The 20,049-nt window shown below is 37.0% G+C and overlaps 1 protein-coding gene across 2 annotated transcripts in view; it reads left to right on the top strand.

Moving 5' to 3' along the window:
* The first annotated feature begins 576 nt into the window (after positions 1-576).
* The window catches only part of LOC132111683 (probable E3 ubiquitin-protein ligase RNF144A-A), a 37,537-nt gene continuing 18,064 nt past the window's right edge, over positions 577-20,049 (top strand). The window contains exon 1 of one of the 2 annotated variants that reach the window (XM_059519221.1): positions 577-696. The gene's annotated coding sequence lies outside the window, so the exon portion shown is untranslated. Of the gene's footprint in view, positions 697-13,693; positions 13,933-20,049 lie in introns of those variants that run through there. The other variant, XM_059519220.1, reaches the window with a different exon arrangement.

The following is a 20,049-nucleotide window of genomic DNA, read 5'->3' as shown; positions in this document are numbered from 1 at the left end:
GAGTACATGTTTATGTCCCCAACATATAGGTTACATCCTAGTATACTGTACAGGTGCATCTCAATAAATTAAAATGTCATGGAAAATTTTATTTATTTCAGTAATTCAACTCAAATTGTGAAACTTGTGTTTTAAATAAATTCAGTGCACACTGAATATATATATATATATATATTATCACAAAGGCAAAATTGTGCTAAAACTGGCAATTTATGGTGAAATATCTTAAAATATTTTTTCTTGAAAATATTGTTTTTGTATTTTCACATTTCATTTTGCTGGTCTTTTGTAATATCCAACCAACAAAATGTAACTAGCAACAAACATGTCCTTGATGAATGCAAAAGTTCAGATAAAGCAAAATCGGTATAAAATTATCAATATTTTAAAGGACGGTTAATAAAAATACAAAAACAGAATAAACTTCAGGTTGACACCTTCAAGTAAGGTAATGTTACCTCAAGAGCTCCCGTCTCAAAGACTGATTTCAAGAGCACAATTACAATTTGTGTTGCACCCAACAGAGGACGCTAGTGCTGCGCCTTCGCTTCAGAGACACACACGTATACAGACATACAGACTCGCTGTACAGCACAGCACAGCACTAGGAAACACTCGAGATATGGCGTCTTCCCAGCGCGTCCGGCGGACCAGCTGATTCTTATATCTGCCTGCAAAACTACATGAAGACAGAAGGTAATACGCTCGTGTCATTACAGACGGCTGGGATGAATGTACTGCTCTTAAACGAAAATGTTTTCTTAACCACAATATCCGCTGTATTCGACACTACATTGACTTTCTGTAATGCAGTAGGATTTGTGCAGCGTTCATCGTTTCAAAGCCGAGCGACAATGTCAGCAGCTCAATTTAATATAATAATCTCGGTTTTATTTTATTTGCCAATGCTTTATGATCTACATTTAGCTATATCTACAAAACTCACTTTCTTCCGGGATGAGCAGCTCCTGTATAGTTTGCCCGATTGATGTCTAAGATGGCTGTTTATTATTATTACGTGTCCGTAGGCTACTATCGCGTTCAAATGGACTGGCTTTCAAAACCTAGTGTGCTGCCTACCCAGACAGCGTTTTTGGATATCATAATGTCTAATAATCTCGAGTCTGTAATGCTTAAAAAACTGCCTAAGTAGGCAGCACACTCGGTTTTGGGGATCATGGGACTCTTGGCCCGTGCAGTCAGAAGATGCAAATATTGATATGAAATGGAGTGGATGTGCTCCAGTTCAGGAGCTGGTGCTGTGTACGTGTCTAGAATAGTTCGACAGTAGCTTTACTTGTTAAGGTCTTGTCCATGGAAGTAAGTAGCTCTGAGTTACAGGGATTTTCCATGATTTTTGGGGGATTGTGTAGAATTTGCTAACCCTTCACTAGGTTGTTAAACTAGGTAGGTGATATACAACCATGAGCATATGGTTTTTAAAACAAACCGATTAATCATAGTCAAAATGTTGATTTAAAAAAATATATAGTATTTTCTATTGCAATGACGGTATACAGTATGTTAAAAGGGGGGAAATAGCTTTGTTTCTTCGTATCACAATTCTCATTTTCTTTATCTTTTCTGCCCCGTCATATTAAATATACCAATCCTGTTCCTGATATGAGGTTATTCAACTTTAAATCCTCCCCATTTTAGTTGTAAAAAGAGTTTAGTTTATTAGTTACGACTAATGGATTAGTTATGACTGCGGATTCAGCCTTATAGAAATGTGTATTTCTACAACCTGGAGGAGAATTTTCAAGCTGTGGGTTCTCTTGGGAATTTCCTGTGGATTTTTTCGATTTACAGTTTTATTAAGATAAGACCTGTGGTTAACCATTCGCATTTTATCCTACAACATAACCCTAAATATCGTAAGTTCAAAGCACATGAATGACCGAGCGATGAGAAACTTGGAATCTAAGATGAGTTGCCGAACGTTTACGCACAGTGGTTCAGGGTAGCTTGGGCTGTTTGGAAAAAAGTTTCATCGTAACAGTTATAGACAGTGTCCAAAGAAAAACTCTTTACTCTCATTGTTACACTCTTAAAAATAAAGGTGCTTAAAAGGTTCTTCACAGCGATGTCATAGAAGAACCAATTTTGGTTCCATAAAGAAACGTTCAGTCCAAGGTTCTTTAAAGAACCATCTCTTTCTTACCTTTTTATAATCTGAAGAACCTTCTATTGCCACAAAGAACCTTTTGTGAAGAAGAAATGTTTTTCAGATGTTATTTATGGAACTATTTAGACAAAAAGGTTTTTCTATGGCAACGTGAAGCACTTTTCTTTTTAAGAGTGTAACTAGTGGCTGCTAAGGTTTGACACACCAAATGTTGCTTACTGCCATGTTTACATGGCATGTTATACTGCACTGCTTCTGCATGGTATTTACTCAAAACCCAGAATTCATTTAGTAACCTGGCTCCAAATCATTATTTATATGGGTTACAATGGTTCAGATTTTCTGTTTGAATTTTTCTAGAATATGGTATTGATGGTTTCATTAATGTCAATCATCAGAAAGCATGTTATAGAGTGAATTGATACAACTTTAATCAGTGTAATTTTTTTTTATGTAAACAAAAATATTAGGGTTAATTATATTGAATTTTATTTCGTCCGTTCCCAAAATTCTTTCTTTTTTAATTGTTTTATGATTTTATATACATTTATTTGAAAAAATGGTGGTAATCAAATTAATTATAAAAAAAAATTATCAACCATTTAAAGGGGTCATATGATGCTTTTTTTAAAGATCATTATTTTGTGTTTTTGGTGTAACAAAATTTGTTGACCAGTTTTAATGTTCAAAAAACACATTATTTTTCAAATACTGTACATTATTGTAGGTCCTTTATGCCCTGTCTTTCTCAAACGCATTGTTTTCTACAAAGTCTCTCTTTCCGACAAGCACAGTCTGCTCTGATTGGGCAACTGACACAGTGCATTGTGATTGGACGAACACCGCAAGCACTTGTCAGAAATGTAACGCCCCTTTCCATAATCGCTAGCTTCATCTTTCAAAATAAATGTAAAGACAGTTTATAATGTCCTTAGTTTTACCATCAGTTCAAGCCCGAAAGCCACGGATGGTTAAGACAGCTCACTCCAAAGTGTGACCCTGGCGTGCAGGCACACACACACACACACACACAAAACTCCGCATTTGAACAGTCAATAGCAAATACTTAAACTAATAACAAAACATACTTACAGAAGCTGATTCAGAAGTGCCAGATTATCATTGCAAAATCAGAATTACCTCTTCTCCTAGGTTCACAAAATGGTCGTCCATAAAATGTGTTGCTGTTCTGTTTTAAGTAACCTTAAAGACTAAAAATGCATCTACTTTTGGAAAGCCAAATAAAGTGCTTTCGCCTAGAAACACACAGCATCTCTCTGTCATGACTGCTTCAACACTAACTGTGGTTACTGAAACCACACCTTCTTTCTTTGCATGAACATTTGGGCAGCATTACGCAAATATTTACACATAGTGATGTAGATATGTGGGGCATGTTTGAATGAGCTGTTTTAGGGGGCGGGGCTTAACTTTGAAAAAGAATATCTCTTTGCTACTTTACAGATCTTCATTATGCACCAAGAGCTTGTAACACTCCAAAGAGAAAGGAAAATTTTAAATTGCATCATATGACCCCTTTAAAATGTGATCATATGAAAACCTACCTATTTCTCTACTAAACATTGCATACTTTTGATTTATTTTTGTTAAAATTTTGTGAAAATCCATCCTTATTTTCCACATTGTAGAAATCAGACTCTTTGACATTTTCTGTCTTTTGTCTGTTTCATGCTTTGGCCAAATATGTCTTTTGGTATTATAATAATCTTAAAACATTTGTAGGCTCATACACAGAAGGGTTTGTAAATGGGATAACAGCGGTCTGTTTACAGTAGAGGAGAGTCCTTATCTGATGAGTGTTATCTTTGGAATTGACTATGTGCTTGACTGTGCATTTGAATCACTAACATCCAGCTCTTTGTCCTCCATGTTTTGCATTTTAACATTGACTGTAGAACAATTATCTGCACTTGTATCATTTATATACTTAAACAGCAACATTAGTGACCTGTGCACTGTAAATGACAGGGTTATGCAGGCTCAGTATAATAGAGATTAAGTAATTGCATTACTCATAACTGTCAAAATGACACTTCCAAATTAGTCCTCTTGTCTTTCCTTACCAGAACAGACAATCTGAAGTATAACTTTTAGTATTCGTACATCAGAAACCTTTGAATCAAATTGGTGGCTTGAATGGTAAGCAGAAAACAAACTTTTTTTTTCCCTAATATCCTTTGTTTCCGCTGTTTATAGCAGATGCTTCAGTTCAACCAAAGGTTGTGGTGACCCAGCAGCAAGTACAAAAGATATCTCAAGAATATAATTATAAACATGTGTCAGGCTAGTGAAAAGACTATTAGACTAAAAGAATCTGGACTATTAATCCTTTTCAAGACAAAAGAAGACAAATTGTGTGCAAAGTGTTAAAAAGCACTAATCACTCTTAACAACTGGGAACGTCAGGCTTGTTACCAATGTTTAACAGAAACTTCATATGAGGAAAAAAAAGATGTATGCTTAATTATGCTCAAAACAATTAATTATAACTCAAACCAAGCAGAAGTCATGATAACGTTTCAAATACAATTAATCGCGCTGCAAATAATGCTTCAATAACAAAAGAACGCTGACCTGGCTTGACCTGGCTGTATTTAATAACTCTTATTTAATCCAACTGACTTGGGACCGCAGTTATGTCTTGAAATTTTACGGGAAATCAGTGAAAACATTTACTAGCTTTGATAATGTGTTCTAACCTATAGGTGAGCTTCACAGAAAAGTATAGTATATTTTTAACCATAATATGGCCTTGTTTGACCTTCTCAGCCCCCACACACATACATCCAATGCACTAAAGGCATTACAGAGCACTTAAAGCTGTTAAGTTATGGCAAGCATTTGGAAGTAGGTGAGTTTTGAGATGCAAGGACCATTTTGCAATTTAATTTTGAGATATGACAACAGAAATGATTTTGTTTTTGTCTTACCAATTAATAAATAATGAATGACAATTAGCTTTTCCAATCATATATTTATTTCTTAAAGATTCCATAGCAGTTGTACTGAATACCTCCCGATTCCAATTCACATATTATCACACAAGATGGTAAAGATTTTTTTTTTTCTGAAATTGAGTATTTCCTAAATGTAGCCTCTTAATCACATACCATGCTTTCTCTGTTAGTTATTCCTATCTGTGATATCAAATAGGGCTGCTCCGATCACGATCGGCCGATCGTTATGCGCATCTCGTCAGTAAAGCCGGTTCTCTAATCAGCAGTAAATTCCCTCAGGTGCGTGATTTCACATAGAGCAGCTGTTACTACACAGAGACGTTGTTAACTGAGAAGATGCGCAAATCCACTTAATTTTCAGCGTTTATTTGTGCATCTTCTCACTGACGAGATGCACATTAACGATTGGCCGATTGTGATCGAAGCAGCCCTAATATCAAAAGCTACATTGTTGCTTCCCACCAGCTGTGGATGAGAAAGCAGTTAACGCAAAGCACTGTAATGCAGCAGGAGACTGGCTGGCTCATGACAGAAGGTGACCTCAGCTGGTTTCACATCTGATTGAGTCAGATATTTTGCAGGATAAGTCCCAGTAGCATCGTGTATAAAAGTTGCTTATGCACAAAATGATTTTCCAAAGTGAGCATGCCAAGACCACTTTGGGATTCATTAAAGAATAAAAATAAACGAATCACACCAAAAGACTCATACAAGTCAAGTTTGGGTCAGTCACTGTTCACTGTTATCAAGATGAATATGCGGATTCGCAAATGATCGCTTTAGTACATTCGGCAGGCAATTATACAATAATGATATTAAATAGTGGGGCAAAATCGGCTGCGAGGTCACCGGGAATTGTCCCGGTTCTCCCGGTGTCCAGCCCGTGCCTGATTTCCACAGACACGCAGAATGTGCAAGTCATATATTGCATTTTTGGGGCTTAATATTCACAGACACTAGTCCATGTCATGTTTTGATTCAAGTGTACTGACCTTTTGATTTAGTCATCCAAAATGTGGCATATTCCGTCCGCTTATATGCATTCCGTTTTTATGACTGGATTCTACGAACCAGACTGTATTTCCGCATCCCGGAAATTATTAGGGCGGTATGTCTCAGAATAATCAGTGCAATTTGGGAAATAAATCAGTTAAAACTGTATGTGGATCTGTGTAAACATTCAAATGTAATCCCCTTTGTAATCGTTAAAAATTTCATAATTAACTGTAATTTAATTACTCATTTTTTCGTAGTAACTGTAACTAATTACAGTTACAATAATTTTGTAAATAAATTACGTAACGCCGTTACATGTAACTAGTTACTCCCCAACGCTGGTACTTACTCCCTTGTGTCCGCAGCCAATTGGATGAACGGTTCTCATCATAATAAAAGTGCAAACAGACACACAGAGGTTCCTGCCTTTTTTTAGAGAGAAGAATATGTTTAGCCCCTCCCTCCGAAGCTTCGAATATTCGGTTTTGATTACTACCGAAGCTTCGAAGCTCAAAAAATGGTTTTCGGACCAGCCCTAGAATTCACTTAATCTGTCAGTGTGGTTACTGAATTTGAATCAACATCCGCAGTTTTTACTTTCAGTAGTGAGCAACAATTATAGTTCAAGAGCACACATTTGCATTTTTTTTATAATACCTAAAATATCTAAACGTAATATTGGTAACTGACGAGTACCTGTTCATTTTGTGTATGATGGTTATTAAGCAAGCTTGCTTCAATCTTGTCTGATGTGAATTTAAACTGCAGTACCTGTGTAAGTGACAGGTATAATTTGTTATTCATTGTTCACAGACGGTACACACTCAAAACCTGGCAGCTCACCCTGTCCTGTAGCATCAAGCATTGCCTCATGTGGCTGGTGATAAAATGAGACATTTGCATGTTAGTAGCTTGATGGCAATGTGTGAACTCATCAGGCATTGAGGGCTGCAACCTTGCAGGGCTTTGCCACATTGTAGCGGTATGTACAGCGCTGCACAAAATCTTGGTACCACAATGATGGTAGATGTAGCAATAATTCAGCAACAGTTCAGTGCAAAGAAAATGGTATGTTCATACATGATGCTGTGTTTTTGAATCACCAAATCCCATCATTCATGACTATTTTTAACTGCAACTTAATATCTCACATTTTAAGACTTAATTTCTTATAATTGCAACAATTTTTCTCACAGTATGACTTATTTCTCAGAATTGCAACGTTCCAGTTCACAATTGTGACTTACATATACAGTGCCCTCCATAAGTATTGGAACAGTAAATACACAATTGTTCTGTTTGCTGTGGAGTCAAAAAATCTGTAAATATGATTAAAAGATAAATAAAATATGAGACAAAACTACAGAATGTCACCATTTTATTATTGGGTGATTCAACACAAAGATGTTTTACCAGCTAAGAAGATCTGCACTTTAAGAGTTTCATCTCCCTATCTGATGTGAGCACAGGTATTGGAACAGTTGCTTCACAGGTCTTTCTAAGTGTTCAGCTGTGTCCTGTTGCATTAATTCTTCAGATAAGAAAAGCAGGGAATGCATCTTATCAGTTATATCCATTGATTCTGCATTCTAAGTCTTGCATTCGGCGATGACACAGACAAACCAGGATGGAGACAGGAAGCCGACTCTGAAAGAAAAGCATGCAATTTGGATGCTAAAAGAAAAGTTATTGTCAATTATAACTATAGGAAAAACAAAGGTCTTTCTTTGAGAAATCAAGAGTTTGGAAACTACCTGCGACATCAGCAACCAGCGACCTTATTGGCTGAGAAAAACAACAGTAGTTGATGACTGATGATTGATGAATCGTTATCATGATAGAAGCTGTGAAAATGAACCCTTAAAATACATGTCTGTAAAATCACCAACAACCTCCAGAACTCTGGGGTGATGCTCTGTCAATCTACAGTCAGCACGAGAATTTAACACAGAATTACAGAAGCTACAAAGCAAGATGCAAACCTCTGATCAGCACCAAAAATAGAAAGGCAAGATTCTTCACAAATTATGTGAGAGTTGATGGACCAATGAGACAAAGATTAAACTTTATCTAAGTGATTGGAAAGCAAAACTGCACTGAACTGCAAAGCATACAATCTCATCTGTAAAGCTTGGTGGAGGTGGCCCCACATCAATCTCCAGATTTAAATCCGACTGAACATTAATTTCACCAGCTGAAGAGGAGACTAAAGACAGAAACTCCCCAAAACAACATTTGTAATTGACTGCATTAAAGGCTGGGAAAAAACATTTTTTTAAAGCATAAGACCAAGAGTCTGCTGATGTCTATGGGTTGCAGGTTGCTCTGATTGCATGCAAGGGATCTGCAACTAAATATTAGCTATTAATCTTTTACATCTGCCTTAAATTCAGCTGTTCCAATACTTATGCTTACATCAAATAGTGGGATGAACTCTAAAAGTGCTGTCCTTTTTTATTTGGTAAAACATGTATGTGTTGAAAGACCTAATAATGAAATGTGACATTCTGTAGTTTTGTCTCCCATTCATCTTTTAATCATATTTGCAAATGTCTTTACTCCACAGCAGATAAAGCAATTTTGTCTTTACTGTTCCAATACTTATGGAGGGCACTGTATATGTGTGTGTATGTGACCCTGGGCCACAAATCCAGTCTTCAGTGTAAATTTTTCTAAATTGAGATTTATACATCATCTGAATAAATAAGCTTTCCATTGACGTGTGGAACTAATTAGATTTTGCAGTGTTTCCCATCTTCAAATCTCAAATTTGTGACTTTGTCTCACAATGGTGAGTTTTTATCTTATTATGTAACAATTTGTTAGAATTGCAATTGTATATATTATAATTCAGACTCCGATCTCACATTTGCAACTTTTTATCTTACGGTGTCACTGTACTTCCTAAAATAATCTTTATTTTACAATTACCTTCCTTTCAGATTTTTCATGATTGCCTCAGCGAACTAGTGAAGCCTGATTTATCCGTTAAGCTGCAAAAGAAAAATACATTATTTTATGGCGCAGAACATTTTGTGCCAGCTTATTATTTTGTACAATAATGTTAAAATTATTTTATTTTCAGCAAAACTATGAGATAGACGTGTGTGTCTGGAGTGTCAATCCAAGACAATGCAGTACATTGTTTATGAAGTGTTTTCCTGTGTGGGTGTGTTTGCTGAAGAATAGAAGTTTGGGCATGTCATGACCTCACCATCTGTGATTCAAAGCTTATTCATAACTACTGTCTATGGGCGACACTTCATAACTGTGTTTTCCAACTAAAGGTAGAGAAAAGAAGCATGTGAATGGTGAAAAGACCTTTTCTAAATGAAAAGCAAACATATTTTTCCATGTCTTATGTTTTATTGTTGGCTAAATGCTTTTTTTTCTCACATAAAATGTTCTTGGTATGAAATTTAATGGATAAAACTTAATTTTCTTAATGTAATTAGCATGTTTTTTTTTGTTTTTTTGAGGAGCAGAACCTTGAGTGACAACAGATAGAATTCATAGATAACCTCAGGCTCTCAGTCTCTGATCGTGTCAATAGAAATAAGTACTCCACAGCATGCTTGTCATATCCTTTTATTTATTCAGGCACAAATGGTGTGCCACAAGGCTTCTGAGAAGACAGATGTCTCTTCATATTTTTGATTTAGTTTTATTCTGACATAGCTGATGTCTTTTTTTTCATTCAAATCCTTTTTTCACACTACATAGAGGCAAAATTTCTCACTGTTTTAATTCTGCTTTAACCATATTCATTCTTGGAGATAATGGTATGCTTTTTAGTTACACTGGAAAATGTTTCCGACCATCTGGAAATGTTAGGCAGAGTGACATCAGAACATTAGAGAAATCCTGTCCTTATTTTGGACGATTGACCTTTACAGAACATACTCCTGTAACTTTAATCAGATTGTCTTTGCTTTCCAAGATATTCTTCCTTCAGGCTGTCTGAGAACTCTTCCTTGTTATTCAGCTGTTTTTTCTACCAAGTCAGTACTTGTCTGAAATGTTCAAACTGCGCTTCTTTGATCAACACATCTTGATTCTCTAACTTACACTGCTAGAGAAACCTGGTCATACCAGGTTAAGTTATTGTAGCCGGTCAGTCAATTTTGAAACCAATTTTGGAGCCAAGGTCCGACCAGGTCAACCAAGATTGTCTACCAAAGGTGTGTCTAAACCTGCTCGTTGGAGCTACACTCTGCAGGAACAGGATTGGACACCCTTTGTCTACCAAGTAGGGATGCACAAAAGTGCATAGTTTTGAAATTGACTAGTCGGTGGGTTGCCTAAACGAGTAATCTGTCTTTGGGAAGCTTGTAGAAGCTTGTATGAACTTGTTCTGTGTTCACATGATCTTGATCTGATGTAGCCTATTTGTTATGTGTTGTTTAGAGAAGACAATTCTTGGGGTTTGTTGGACAAAAAAAGCACAAAATGCAGGGTAAGACACCCCATTTCAATGTGTATGGATATGGACTAAATTAATAGACAGTTGTTGCATGACTAATTGGCCATCTTGACTCATTCCAATAACTAGGTCTATATCAGCCTTATTGAATGGTAACCCAGTTGATCAAACTCCTGAACCACCTCGAACCAGCTTCAACCAGCTACCTGGTTTTATGCTTTATTCCCAAAAAAAGATATAATCTTTGCTAATGAAGTTTGAAATGAACTGATTTAGTCAATGTTTTTACAATCTAGATTGCTCAAAAACACAACCTTCTTATTTAGACTAGTTTTTTTGGAAGCGCTGACTATTAATCTAGCCCATGACGTTCAAGGAAACTAATCTAAGAGAAGATGTTGGTGTCATAAATGACGCATGCCAGGGTTGAAGGCTGGCATTGGCCCATGTTTTAATGCAAGCTTGTTATTGTAGCCTTGTCTGAGTCACTGAACTACAAAATAACCCTTGATGAATGAAGAGGAGGATGATCGCTTGATGTATCGTCTCAGTAAAGCACCCTATTATAGATTTTCAGTTTTGATCTCACTGCTGGGAGCGGAAGATAATAGTCTCTGTGCGCACTGGGAATGCTTCACCTCTGGGATCCCAAAGTTTATAAACACAGAGCCAAAAATAAAAGAGCACTCAATCACTTGGGGTGATAAATGTGGGTCATCTGACAAGGGCAAACAAACAGTGAGGGAACAGTTGCACATGTGCTTGCTTTTCACTTTGAACGTACAGCTCAGGGTCTGCACAGGGTTACTGTCACTTGAAGTTTTTAGCTTTATGCACTAATTTCTTGTCTTCCATGTACATTCTGACAAATTCTAAAATCTGTTTTTACTTATACTAGTGTTAGTCGGTTATTGTTGCATTCTTGGAAGAACTGTGAAATAAATATCTTGATATGAATTGGAGAAAATTGCTGCAAGATGGCCACTAAGTGAACTGATTTGCTTTAAAGAGGTCATTACATCACAAATAAAAATGTTCTTGATCTTTTGACTTACAAGAGGTCTTTGTACCGTTAAAACGTCTTGCTTAGTACAAAATGAATATTTATTTGACCAAGTTCCAAAAAATGCCTTGTGACATCAGTCAAATACATTTGAACATGGCTTCCTCTAGTCACCAACGAATACTTTTGTCATATTTTACTTATTCATCGCACCAGTTGCGTAAAGAGTATTGAATCAAAAATAAAAAAGGAAAAAAATAGTTTGTTCGATTACGATTCATGTTAACCATTCGATTTAATTCAATATCATGATGCATTACAACGTGTCGCATCCTCAGTTTGAAATATTACTGTACATGGCCACATTCTCATATAAATGTTATATCAAATTTATTTTGTGCTTTTTATTAAATTATATATATATATATTAGGGGTGTAACGGTTCACAAAATTCACGGTTCGGTTCGATACAATACACTGGTGTCACGGTTCGGTTCAGTACGGTTTGGTACGTTTTAGATACAGCAAAAAGAAAAAGTTGGCAGATAAATTTCCTTGATTTTTAAAAAAATGTTTTATTTATTAAAACTAACAAAGTATGTTTTTTTTTTACATTGAACAATGATGGAGCTATTCTTTACCCATCTTCTATTGTGTTTTCTTAACAGCATACTGTATAAAACAAAAACAGCTCCTTATTAAAAAAAAAAAAAAATGAAAATGTTATTAGTTATGAACAAATACAAAGATGTAACTTTTTATATGGAACTCTATAACTCTTTATATTGAGTGTGTTTTTACTCTATAGGGCTTATGTTTTTTGGAACAAAGCAGGAATTACAGTCTGGACTAATCTGTAATTAGTCAACCTCCCGCCTTCTCCCGTGAAGCCAACAAGGAAGTGACTAAAACTGTAATTCATCGACCGGCCGCTGGAGTCTGGCTGCAAAAGGGAGTCAGTCCCATAGACTTCCCATGTTAAAATGCCCAACCTTACAGCAAAAAAAAAAAAAAAAAACATGTTTGCAGCCTGGTGCAAAAAATGTTTTCAGTATATATCGCTAATTTTTCCCTTCATGACAACTGTGAGGGGGGTGAATTTTTTTAAAGTTCTGCATAATTAAGGGCGTGGTCAATAGAGTGACAGGTGGATTGCCGCTATCATGTAAAATTTACAAAAATGACAGAGTCCTCAAAAGTTAAAGTTAGGTGTCATGTAATTTTATTATACCCTCTTACCAGGAGAGATTTCTTTATGTTTTATTATTTTACAAGAGCATATAGCATAGAGTTAATGAATTCATGTGATGATTAAATATTTTGCTGTTGTCATAGAAGCTAATAATTTGGAGTCCAAAGGAGTGAACCGCTGTGAGTGGAATCTCAGAGTTGTCATCTTATAATTACAGCAGTTCTGATATGATGTGAACGCAGCATTAGGCTTTAATGAACAACATTACTTAATGGAGAAACTGTTTCTGTGACTCTTATCATTAGTAATTATTGAATTATTCATTGAACCTTGGTGCCTTTTATTGTATTTCTGTTTTATTAGCAATCTAATGAAAAACACCAGTGTTTGATTAATAACTGAACATTGATAATCATTGAAAAACTTTTGGGGAAAAAAAGAATTAGTGAATTTAGGTGTTCTGAGCAAAACACTTGTCATACATGGCATAAACTGTTAATTGTAGTAAATGGTTAAAATCATGATATGCTGGATTTTTCAAAAGTAACAAAGCGAAAAATAATGTTGAGTTCAGTTTGACCTTACCAGATTGAAATCTTGCAGGTCATTACATTCTATTAAGATCAAGATGTGATGTTGATACTTAGGCCTGTTTTCTGGGCCTAATGTTTCAGGGTAATAATCAAATAATCCCTGCCGTTTCATTCTTCAGTGTTATAATGTGCATGGGAAAAGCATTACATTTTATCTGTTCCCATCCCAGTCTGGTGTGTTTTTTGGCATCTGTCTGATCTCGTTTGGGCAGTTATCTGTCTGACAGCATTATGAAACCCTACAGTATTACAACAGAATGGTTGATTGTGAAATATGACGCTTTTATGTTGTGATAAATGAGGAAGAACTGAGCCCGTGGGGCAGGTAAATGCTTCTGCTATTTTCAAGAATGATTGAGTAGAGCCCATAAGTCAGATACAGTTAAGTGAGGGAACACTGTGCTCATGTTTGTGGAGGCTAGGACTGAGACATCCATATCTTGAAATATTCAGGCAGCTGTACTGCTCAGCTTTCATTGTGAGACTGACCCATTTCTATCTGAGAATAAATAATGGAGGGGAGATTTGGAGACCAGCACCTTTGAGAGGTTCCACCTTCTGCACCTATTTCATATCTGAACATCTAAAGAAGAAAAAGAACTGTGTAGTAGAAGATAAGGTAATAGAATAACTATTTACTAGTATGTTTGTGACCATCTGAGCAACAGCAAATATCAGGAAAATCATATTGTCAGCCAGAATACCCTAGTTATTGATGCTTGGATGAATATGACATTTTCTTTAGAAATCTAAAAACATTTTTGTCAATTTGTTGTTTTATTTCAATTCAAGTTTATTTGTATAGCGCTTTTTACAATACAAATCGTTACAAAGCAACTTTACAGAAAATTATGTTTCTACAATATTTAGTAGTAGCTAGTAGTTTGTGCACGTTTGACAGGATTTTAGAAAAATAAAAATAATAATAATAATACAAGACGTAGTCAGCTAGATGATGAACTATCAATATTATTAATTAATAGTAATTATATGATGCAGTCACACATGTAGCAATAATTGTTAGTTCTGTTTGTTGATTCAAGGTTAGGATCATCTGGGGTCCTCTGAGGGTCAGCATCATCTCTTCTCAGGTGTTCTGGATCCAGACTGGAGCTTGTGTAAATCCTAGTTCCGTGGCAAAACATAGAAACAAAATAGAGACATCATTAGCATAGCTGCTGATCCAACAAAGTAAAATTAGTTTAACCCAAGCTAAAGAATAAAAATGCAGATGCAACTACACTCACAATTTAAGAGATACATTATTCGAATGCTTGGCGAAAGAGATGCGTTTTTAATCTAGATTTAAACAGAGAGCGTGTGTCTGAACCCCGAACACTATCAGGAATGCTATTCCAGAGTTTGGGAGCCAAATGTGAAAAAGCTCTACCTCCTTTAGTGAACTTTGCTATCCTAGGAACTACCAAAAGTCCAGCCTTTTGTGACCTTAGGGTGCGTGATGGATTGTAGCGTGGTAGAAGGCTAGTTAGGTACACAGGAGCTAAACCATTTAGGGCCTTATAGGTAAGTAATGATCATTTGTAACTGATACGGAACTTAATAGGTAGCCAGTGCAGAGACTGTAAAATTGGGGTAATATGATCATATTTTCTTGACCTGGTAAGGACTCTAGCTGCTGCATTTTGGACTACCTGTAGCTTGTTTATTGACGAAGCAGGACAACCACCTAGAAGTGCATTACAATAGTCCAGTCTAGAGGTCATGAAAGCATGAACTAGCTTTTCTGCATCAGAAACAGATAACATGTTTCGTAGCTTGGCAATGTTTCTAAGATGGAAGAATGCAGTTTTTGTAACATTGGAAATATGATTTTCAAAAGACAAATTGCTGTCTAATATAACACCCAGATTTCTGACTGTAGAGGAAGTAACAGTACATCCGTCTAGTTGCAGATTGTAATCTACAAGATTCTGTGTGGTGTTTTTTGGTCCAATAATTAATATCTCTGTCTTATCCGAATTTAATTGGAGAAAATTATTTGTCATCCAATCTTTTACATTTTTAACACACTCTGTTAGCTTAGATAATTGGGAAGTTTCATCTGGTCTCGTTGAGATATATAGCTGAGTATCATCAGCATAACAGTGGAAGCTAATTCCGTATTTTCTAATAATATTACCAAGGGGCAACATGTATATTGAAAATAGAAGGGGACCTAGGACGGATCCTTGTGGCACTCCATATTTTACTGATGATAAATGAGATGACACCCCATTTAAGTAAACAAAATGGTAGCGATCGGACAGGTAGGATCTAAACCATCTTAGAGCCTGCCCTTGAATACCTGTATAGTTTTGTAATCGATCTATGAGTATGTCATGATCTATGGTGTCGAACGCAGCACTAAGATCAAGTAAGACTAGAAATGAGATGCAGCCTTGATCTGACGCAAGAAGCAGGTCATTTGTAATTTTAACAAGTGCAGTTTCTGTGCTATGGTGGGGCCAGAAACCTGACTGAAATTCTTCGTGTCATTTTTATGCAGGAAGGTGCTCAATTGAGCAGACACAATTTTTTCTAAAATTTTAGACATAAATGGAAGATTTGAAATAGGCCTATAATTTGCCAGTACACTAGGATCTAGTTTTGGTTTCTTAATAAGAGGCTTGATAACCGCCAGCTTGAATGGTTTTGGGACGTGACCTAAAGATAACGACGAGTTAATGATATTGAGAAGCGGTTCTTCGGCTACAGGTAACAGCTCTTTTAGTAATTTAGTGGGTACAGGATCTAATAAACATGTTGTTGGTTTAGATACAGTGATAAGTTTATTTAGCTCTTCCTGTCCTATATTTGTAAAGCACTGCAGTTTATCTTTGGGTGCGATGGATGAAACTGAAGTGTTAGACGCTGTAGAATCTACATTCGCTATTGTATTTCTAATGTTATCTATTTTATCAGTGAAGAAATTCATAAAGTCATTACTATTTAACGTTGGTGGAATATTTGAATCAGGTGGCGCCTGGTAATTTGTTAATTTAGCCACTGTGCTAAATAAAAACCTTGGATTGTTTTGGTTATTTTCAATGAGTTTGTGGATATGCTCTGCCCTAGCAGTTTTTAGAGCCTGTCTATAGCTGGACATACTGTTTTTCCATGCAATTTTAAAAACTTCCAAGTTAGTTTTTCTCCATTTGCGTTCAAGACTACGAGTTACTTTCTTGAGAGAGTGAGTATTACTGTTATACCATGGCACAGTACGTTTTTCTCTAACCTTTTTCAATTTGATGGGGGCAACAGCTTCTAATGTATTAGAGAAAATAGTTCCCATGTTGTCAGTAATTTCGTCTAATTCATGTGTATTTTTGGGTACAAATAGCAGTTGAGATAGATCAGGCAGGTTATTTGCGAATCTGTCTTTGGTGGCTGGAACAATAGTTCTGCCCAGACGGTAACGCTGAGACATATAGTTAATATCAGTTATACGCAGCATGCACGATACAAGGAAATGGTCTGTAATATCATCACATTGGGGTACAATATCTATAGCAGTAAGATCGATTCCATGCGATATAATTAGATCTAGTGTATGATTAAAACGATGAGTGGGCCCGGTGACATTTTGCTTGACTCCAAAGGAGTTTATTAGGTCAGTAAACGCAAGTCCTAATGTATCATTTGCATTATCAACGTGAATATTAAAATCTCCCATGATTAGCGCCTTATCAACTGTAACTAGAAGGTCTGAGAGGAAATCTGCAAATTCTTTTAGGAATTCTGTATACGGCCCTGGTGGTCTATACACAGTAGCCAGAGCAAGAGATACATTAGACTTCTTTTGCATGTCTGACAGTGTAACATTTAGCAGAAGTATTTCAAAAGAGTTAAACCTGTATCCTGTTTTCTGGGTAACATTGAGAATATCACTATATATTGTTGCAACACCTCCGGCACGACCAGTCTGACGGGGCTCATGCTTATAACAGTAGTTTGGTGGAGTAGACTCATTTAGACCAAAATAATCATTTGGTTTTAGCCAGGTTTCAGTCAAGCAGATTACATCAAAACTATTTTCTGTGATCATTTCATTTACAATAACTGCTTTGGGTGTGAGTGATCTAATATTTATGAGACCAAACTTTAAAAATTGTTTTTGTTCATTTACTTTACATTTACTTTACATGTTTCTGGTTTAATCACGATAAGATTTTTTCTAGATCCTACATTAAATTTATATTTTGACCTCACTATTCGGGGAACAGACACAGTCTTAATAGATTTTACAGCACAAGTACTTTTATCATTTAAGCGGGTGGAACAAAACTCATCATAATAGTTATTAGAGAATTGTCTTACTAGTCACATGGAGCGAAGTGTCCTGGAGATGTTGTCAGAGAGCAGCTCCGCTCCGATTCTGCTGGGGTGTAATCCATCAGCGCGAAACAGCCTAGGACGCTCCCAGAAAAGATTCCAGTTATTAACAAATAGCAGTTTCTGTTCTTTACACCATGACAACAACCATTCATTTAAAGCAAAAAGTCTACTGAACCTTTCGTGTCCTCGTCGATACGTGGGCAGTGGTCCTGACACGACGATCGTCGCCGCGGGCGTCGTGCTGCGAACCGTCTCGATCAGGCTGCTGAAGTCCCTCTTCAGCGTCTCCGTCTGCCGCAGCGTGGTGTCGTTAACCCCGGCGTGAAGCACGACCGCTCTGGGGCTCTCGTCGGCCTTCAGGATCGCGGGTATCTGCGCAGAAACATCGAGAACACGAGCACCAGGCAAACAATGAGTGTGCACTTTACCTTCGGCTAACGTAGCACTTACGTGTCGGACGATGGAGTCTCCGATGATCACAGCGTCGCGTCCTGTCTCGCGGAGGGGAGCGAAGCGGTTCCGGATGGAGATGTCGAAGGCAGGAGGGGGAGAAGTCGTCACCCGGGACCCGGCTCGCGTCCTCCGCTGTAGATGCACCCAGGGTCCGTGGTGTCCCGGCGTCGCAGTGAAGGACATCTGGGAAGATCGCGTCCTGGGTGCACCGGGCCTGTGCAGAGAAACACACGGAGTAGACGTGGTGGGACTGTTAGCAGATCGCTGTATACTTACCCCAGACTTGTGAGCGTCAGCCCGGGATGATTCCAGCACGGCTCTCCGCTCTCTCAGCTGGGCCTGCCTCACCTCCAGGTCGCGAATCTGCTTTCCCACGGCCTCGAGCTCGAGCTGCACAGAGTGGAGACATTCATCCGCCATTAAAGCAAGTAACAGTGAGTACAGCAGCGGTAATGTGTGTGAATAGAGTATTAGCAATGTAAGCGCAGTTAGCTGCAACCACGCCGCTGATGCTAACGGGCTAAAAGCTAATAGCGGACCCGGGAGATCAAAATAAAACTAGTGCTAGCGAGGCGCTCTGATTGTTTTTGTTGTAGAATACAATAGAGGATATATTCACACGTTATATAAACGGAGACGATGATGTATAAAATTGATTTTTGAGTTAAAAATAGTCAATGAAATGAATATAGTGACGGAGCTCAAACGCAGTACAGCCGCCAACAACAAACAGGAAGTGACGTTCTTTTTATAAAGTTACCACTGGTTTATGATAGTAACCACAATGTTTGGTGTGGTATTGTGATGAAACCTGTGGTAACTGTTACGTACAAAACTGTTATGTGCTATTTTCAAAACCAATCAAGTTAATTTGGATGCCTAATTTGGTCTTGAAACCCTGAATAATGAGTGTGGTTTCAGGTTCACCTGAACATTGATGCGTTTACCTTGTATATAATGTGATGCCTGGATTTTATGGTCTATCTAGCTGTTACAAGTTGTTGAGATGTAAATTCTGTCATGAATTACTTGCCCTCATGTCTTCTAAATCCTCTGACTTTTTTTCTTCTCTGGAACACAACAGAATATATAGTGAAGATTGTCTTGTCATGTAGTTAAAGTCGATGGAGTCTAAAACAAGTCTAGACCCTTCTGACCTTCATTGTATGGACAAAAAAGTTTTTTTTTTTTTTTTTTTACTTTTAAAAATCTCATTTTCTGTTCCAGAGAAGAAAGAAATGCATTTCATTGATATGCAGGTGAGTAAATAACAGAATTGTCAACAGAACAATCCCTTAATGTAAGTTGCATTACATGACCTTATTTCATAATGTTGTAGATCAAACTGCAGCCTGAGCTCATGATAAATTATTGTTTTCTTTGTTTAGTGATCTGATAAGAAACTGAGACGAGGTCATAGTGATGTTTTGCTTTGTGTGGATTACTTGTGTATTTCCTTGTTATTGTTTCGGTGTTGGAAAGTGGTAATTGCTTTCTGAGAAACGCAGCGCAGTTAACTTTCCCATGCATCACCTTTTCTCACAGAACATTTGTCACCTTGATGATTGAGGTAAAGGGTGAGTGAAGTAGGATGGGAATTGTTTGGAATTAATAATTCTAGTTCTGATTCAACGTAATGATTCCATTAAAGATTCCTTTAGTGCTTTTACAGAAGCACACACCTAAACTGTATGTACTAAACACACACATGCACACATAATCGTAAGGAATAATTGACTCCGACCATTGAATTATTAGAAGTCATGATACGGCCACGATGCAAAGAGGAGTGTGAATTATTTTCTAATAATTCAACAAACTGGAGTCAGTTATTCCACTTATGCTGTGGTAACCACAACTCAAATAATGCAGAGCATTTCAAGACATTCATCAGGTTTTTGTCCTTAAAACACACTTGTGTGCAGGATTCATTTCCAAGCCTCCATTG

This window comes from Carassius carassius, chromosome 31 (genome assembly GCF_963082965.1).
Source record: "Carassius carassius chromosome 31, fCarCar2.1, whole genome shotgun sequence".
Classification (NCBI taxonomy): domain Eukaryota; kingdom Metazoa; phylum Chordata; class Actinopteri; order Cypriniformes; family Cyprinidae; genus Carassius; species Carassius carassius.
Note: the sequence above shows the minus strand (reverse complement) of the source record. Positions and strands in the feature narration are given on the sequence as shown.